Source organism: Neovison vison, chromosome 6 (genome assembly GCF_020171115.1).
Source record: "Neovison vison isolate M4711 chromosome 6, ASM_NN_V1, whole genome shotgun sequence".
Taxonomy (NCBI): Eukaryota; Metazoa; Chordata; class Mammalia; order Carnivora; family Mustelidae; genus Neogale; species Neogale vison.
Window position 1 is genome coordinate 221,695,134 of NC_058096.1, and position 6,406 is coordinate 221,701,539.

The following is a 6,406-nucleotide window of genomic DNA, read 5'->3' on the forward strand; positions in this document are numbered from 1 at the left end:
TTCCTCCTTAAAAACAAAATTTATATATAGATATATATAGATATATATATATAAAATATACTTTCCTCAGAGGAGCAGACAACAGTGTGGGGCAGACCAGCCCAGAGCAGAGGGAGCCCAGGGTCTCGTGGTGGCAGGGAAGAGGGGAGAGAATCCAGAAGTTCCAGTGTCACAAAAGCAATAAAAACAAGATTTTACAAAACGAAAGGAAAAACAAAAAAAACCAAAAAAACAAAAAAAACAACAAAAAAAAAAAAACCAAAAAAACATAAAAAAAAAAAGACAACCAACCACAAATAGAAGTCTCGGCACTTTGTAACAGAACGGGTACTACACTTTATCTTAATTCTTAATTTAAAAACATGTTTACAAGTCGCAACCAACTTCTATGAAAAGTCGAAAAGACAAAAAAAATAAAAATAAAAAATAGAGAGAGAGCGAGCGAGAGAGAGAGAGAGCGAGAGAGCAAAAAGAAAATTCCTAAAAGTCAATTTATTTTTGTACAAAATAATAAAAAAAAAAACCCACCACAGATGCAGAATCCACTTCTGTTCCCCGAGGTGAGGAGGGGGTCAGGAAGGCACGGGCCGGGCTGAGGCCGTCTTCGTGCTTCGCCACGGGGGCCTGTGCTGCAGGCAGGACCGTGGGGTTTTTGTGTTTCTGCCGTGTCCCCCACCCCCCTTCTGTCCCTTTTTGGTTCTGATTTGGAGATGTCTCGTCACCCGCCAGCCATACGATGGCCAGCCCGTGTCCGTGGGGACCCTCCTCACTGACGCCCCAGCTCAGGGATGGGCCCGAGAGAGGGCTGGCCTTCGGACCAGCCAGAGCAGCCCAGCCCCCCCCCAGCCCCCCTCCTCCCCCACCGGCCCCTGCCCTCGCCCCTCGCCCACTTCGGGGCTCCCCGCCCTCCAGCATGGCCGCCCTTCCTTGTGGCCACCAAGGAGCTGCCATCTTGGACATGCCATCCCCGTCGAGGTGGGTGACGGGGCCCCACCTCCAGGGCCTTACATCCCCCCCCCAGGCACCCCTCTTTTTATTCAAAGGCACTGACTGTAATCTGGGGGCTGGCACCTGCCTCCCCCCAGCCCCTGGCTCCCCAAAGGCCCGGTACAGACCGAGCCACAGGCCACGGACAGGGGCCAGGGCTGGGGAGACCGTGTTGCCAGAGGCCAGGGCACCCTCACCCCAACGCCCTCTCGCATATGCAATGCCTAGCGTGGGACCCTGTAAATAGACGCTCTGCCAAGCCGAGACCCTTCCCCATCGAAGCCCAAGGTGAGGGGCCCCTGCTCCCCCCCAGCTGCTGGCCCATCTCCCCATGCCCCTTGGCTCTGTGACACAGACCCCCGTCTTCTCGTCTTTTTCTTTCTTTCTTTCTTTTTTTTTTTTTCTTAAAGGGAAGCGCTTTAAGAAGGCAACTTTCATCATCGTTTCTACAGGATAGTTTTCGTGTCTCTCCCCCCCCCCCCCGAGCCCATAAGCCCCCCCCAAAATGTCTCAGGACTGCCCCCCCCCGAGGGGGGTGGCAGGGAGCCCAGGGTGGCCTCGCTCACACCCCGTGTCATGGAGTGAGCTCTTTTGGAGAACCATCTGTGGAGGCTAAGCAGAGAGCTCGAGCACCCAGGCCAGGGACCCCCCCCCCACCACCCTAGCCGAGAGGTTCCCTGAGGGAACAGCCCTCTCCCCCTCACCCTACCCGTATACCCCCCTTGCAATAAAACCAACTGAAAAATCAGCTGTCGTCCTGGCCAGTGGGGGCGACTGGACTTGGGGGATCAAGGCCTCTGGGACTATGGCGGGGGTGGGCAAGGGCTGAATCCCCGCCGAGCACACTTCTAACAAACTTCCTTGGGAATTGCACTAAACCCCTGCCCCTAGCTCTGAGCTCAGCTTCTGACAGCCCTGCCCACCCACTCCGCCTTAACCCTCTCTTGCTGTCCGCCAGCCCGTCCTAGGGGCCGCAGGGTCTGCATGGGCCCAGCGCCAGGACCCCAGCCCCCCCCCAACTCTGCGCAATCACATACTGTATATAGACGTGGATCGATTTTATTTTTATTCTTTAAATTAAGGTCGTGATAAAGTGTTGCCAAAGATACTGCTGAATTCTCGCGTTTCAGGAAACAAAAAAATGAGGGGGAACGTGCTGACTGGTCAGAAGGGACACAGCAAAACATTTTTTTGTTTGGTTGTTTGGGGTTTTTTTTGTGTTTTCTTTTTTTGGGGTGTTTTTTTTTTTTTTTTTTTAACTGCCTGGTACAAAAAAAAAAAAAAGAAAGAAAAGAAAAACAAAGCGAAATTGTTATTTCCATCATCTTGGTGAAGTTGTGTGGCTGTGTGTTGTGCACGCGTGTGTAAGAGTGAGGTCCCGGCCTGGGGCTCTGGGTGGGGGGGCGCTCCGGGGGGCGCTCGGGGTGGGGGAGCCGGAGCCCCCCACCCCCAGCCGTCCACCAGCCTGTGGGACCTGGAGAGAGAGGTTAACACCCTTGCTACTGCTCCCTGCCTAGACCCCCACCCCAACCCTGACCCTGCCTTTTGAGATTAAGGGAAAAAAAAAAAAAAAAAAAGGCAAAAAAAAAGAAAAAAGAAAAAAAAACTTAAAACCCAGTGAATGTAAAGTGCCGGAGCAGGCCCAGCCGGGCTCAGCAGGCCGTACCAAAGTCTGCCCCGTTGGGTGGCTTGCCCAGGAGAACCCATGTGGCCATCTCATCCCGTTTCGTTTGTACATGGCTGTCCCTTTGCTTCCTTCCAGGGAGGAGGGGGGTCTCAGGGGGGAGGGGAGAGACGCCAGTCCCTTCTAGGGCCCTCTGGGGCGTCTCTGCACTACTGAGACCCAGTAATGGTGGTGGGAGTGCGGGGTCGGGGTCGGGGGGCGACCGTGGCGGATGTGTGGCACAGGGTGGCACCGAGGCAGGGGCTGGGGCCCGGGGAGCACCCCGACCCACCCACCCCAGGACCGAGGCAGTCCAGGCAGCCGGGATTGTAGGAGGCCAGACAGAGTGAAAGGCAAAGCAGGACAAAAAAATTTAAAACCAACAAAAAAAGCAAAAATCCTATTTTTTGAGAAAGAAAGATATTTATATTTGCAGTTTTATTTTAAAAAGTTATTTAAGCTGAGGAAGCAGCCTTCCTGGAGGGGCGGCTGGTGCAGGACGGGTCAGGGCCTGGGGGCTCAGGGGCCCCGGGAGCCATAACCTCAGAGTTCAGACTAGCTCGCACTAAGTCCATAGATTTACATGGAGGGTGGGCGGGGAGGCCCCCATCCCGGAGTCGGAGCTGCCTGGAGGCCACGGCCAGGGGGCCGGATACCCCGGTTCCCCCCTGCCCCTCCCAGGCCCAGATACAAGGTGCCTTGGACTTTGGGGGGCCGGGGCTGGTGAATGGGGGGCAGGGCGGCGCCCGGGGACACAGAGCACAGAGCAGACATTCCATAGACTGTATCTGAGAGTCTTTATAAAGTGTGGGAGATTTAAAAAAAAAAAAAAATCAATTGATAAAAATGCACTTTTTGGGGGTGGGGGGGGAGAAGCTTTAAAAGTAATAAAAAAACAAAAACAAAAAGACAAAAGATGAAAAACCAGACAAAAAAAAGTCATTTTTCTTGTACATAAAAAAAACCACTAAACGCAGCCTGTTACGAAAGCTGCCGCCTCATTTGCCTGATTTTGATGTTCTTTGTGTTTTGTTGGGTGGGGTCCGGGGGTGGTGGCTGGGGGTGGGGATGGAGTGCCTTGGGGACCCCCATCACCGAGGGTCTGGCCCTCAAGCACCCACACCATGCTCAGCCTGACCCTTCCTGCCAGGCCTGGAAGCTGGCCTCTGGGCTCCCAGGCTGGGTGGGGATCCCCAGCATTGGCAGGCCTGGGGCCCCTACAGAGGAGGTGACCCACACGCCCCCAGCTTGGGCAGATGGCACCAGGAAGGGGCCTGGGAGGCGAGCAGGGAGAACTGGCCTGACAGGCTTCTCGGTCACCTCACCTCTAGCTCGTCGGTTTCTGGAGGCCGGGGGCGGGGCATCTAGTTGGGGAGCCCCAGATCTGCCGGAGGCCCCCCCCCCCCGGTGCCATCCCACACTGGGCCCCCTGACGCGATCAAGGATCTGTGCTGACTGCTGTTCCCCTGACATGCCCCCAGGAGGAAGGGGGGCCGTTGCCCACCCACAATGAGGGGTCCCAGACGGCAGTCCCCACGTCCAGGTTGGGGTTACCAAACACGGCCACCTCCAGGGCCCTGAGTGGGGCGTGGGGATGGGTGATGGAGGGGACCGAAAGGCAGGATGGCCATGCCGCAGCCCGGGAGAGCGCGAGCCGGGTCGTGCGGAGGGATACGGGGTCGCGCGCCGGCCGGCAGCTGCGGCCTCCACTGTGGGCTGGGTTTGGTGGGACCAGTGGCCTGAGGCAGCCACCAGCCCACCAGGGCCTCTTCCCACACATGCCCTGGTGTCCCCCCTTAGCCTCCCCTCCGCTGGGGGGGGGGGTTTGCTTTTCATTTAAATAGTACTCACTCAGGACTCACCTTGTAAAAGGAGGGGTATCAGCATATTCCAGGATCCCACCTACTTCCAGAACATTCCATCACCCCAGAAACCCATCCCTGTTAGTAGTCAGCCCGAGCCCCCACCCCGTCCGTGGAGGAGCCTGTTCTGGGCATGTCACGTGTGTAGACCCACACCCCGTGTGGCCTTCGGTGTCTGGTCCCCTCCCTGAGCCTCACGGGCTCGGGGTCTGGTCCCGGAGCCACGCGTGTGGGAGCCTCGCTCCTGTTTGCGGCCGAGAGACGTGCCTGCACGTGGGGGACCCCCTCCTTTATCCGTTAGCCTGTCTCTGGATGCGGGGCTGTTTCCACCTTCCGGCTGCTCTGCACACGTATGTGCGGGTTTGTACGTGAACTTGTCTCGCTAACCTAGGACGGGAAGGGCTGTCCCGCGATCGCTCGGTTTCCCCTGGGGAGGGGCCACTGTCTGGTCCTCTAGGGCGGCTGCCCCACTTTCCACTCCCGCCAGGCCCGCGTGAGGGTTCCGGGCCCTCCGTGTCGTCACCGACACTTACTCTTGTCTGACCGCCCCCCTCCCGGCGGCTTTGCTGGGGTCTCGGGGCCCTGGCCCGTGTTTCCCCACCAGCTTACGGGCCGTGTGGGGGTCTTCCCGGCTGCCCGCGGGGACAGTCCTGGACTTGGCAGCTCTGCCTCGGCTCCTGGCCCAGCCTAGCACAAAGACACCCGGACCAGCAGCACAAAGTGAAACCTTCCGCGTTTGACCAAATGCTGTGCCTTTTGGATCCCCAACGTCATGCAACGCAGGGGACCGGCCACAGGGAGCTTTTGTCCTTTGAGCCCCTCGCCCCAGCCAGTGCCCCGACGCACAGAGAAGCAGACACCTCGGTGGCTTCACCTTGACCTTTTTTATTTGCGTTTTTTAAAAACAATTAAATTAGAATACAAATATTAGAAAACCGCGGCCCTCAGCTGCCGGTGCAGCCGGAGGGGGGCCGAGCTGCACAGCCGAGTTTATACAGTAAAACTGAATTTGCCCTCGGCCAGATTGATGTCCCTTTCTTCTTCAGACCTGAAACGGTATTGCTTCCTGACTAGAAGAGCTCTGTTTACACAAAGGAAATGATTCTGGGGCTGGGGGGCAGCAAGGGAAAAAAAAAAAAGCAGAACAGAACAGAGGGCAGAGGCGGTGGGAGAACCAAGCGTGGCCTCCAGAGGACAAGGACGCTGGGCGGGGGGCCGGGCACCCAGCCGCGGGTTCCTGGAGGCATCGGGGGCAGTGGTGGGGGCCCCCCCCACGATGGCTGGACCCCCGAGGCCGGGCGAGTCGCTGGCGGGTGGCCCTCAGCCCGGTCCTGTTGGAAGACGAGAGTGAGGCTCCCGGGGGTTGGGGGGCCAGGCAGGCCTCTACCCGTTGGAAAACCCAAGAGCAAGAAGAGGGGGAAGGAGCCACCCCACATGGAGAGGGTGGGGCGGGAGTCCCTGCTGCCCCTCCGGAAGTGGCCGCCCGCCCCGCCCGCCAAGGAGGGCCGGCGGCAGCGGCGTCTGTGGACACCTGCGCTGGTCCGTAGGGAAGTTAACCTGAATTGGAGTTACCGAGGTAGCTGCTAGGAAACGGAGACCCCCCCACGCCACACGCTGCCGCACCCTGGGGCCCCCGCCTTCCACGGGGGGTCCTGGCCACATGCTGGGTCTTCAAAATACCAAATTATTGCACTTTCAAAAAATACAACACATCTGTGGCTAAACCCTCCCTGGCCCCTCCCGCCCCCCCCACCCCTGTGCCCCCTGCCCCCCACCCCGCCCGAACCCACTCCATGGCTTCTTGGCTAAAATGCTCCCTGCTCGGCGGTGCGTCCAGGGTCTCTGGGCAAGAGAACGTGTTTGCAGAGAAAAAAGAGCAAAAGGAACAGACGAA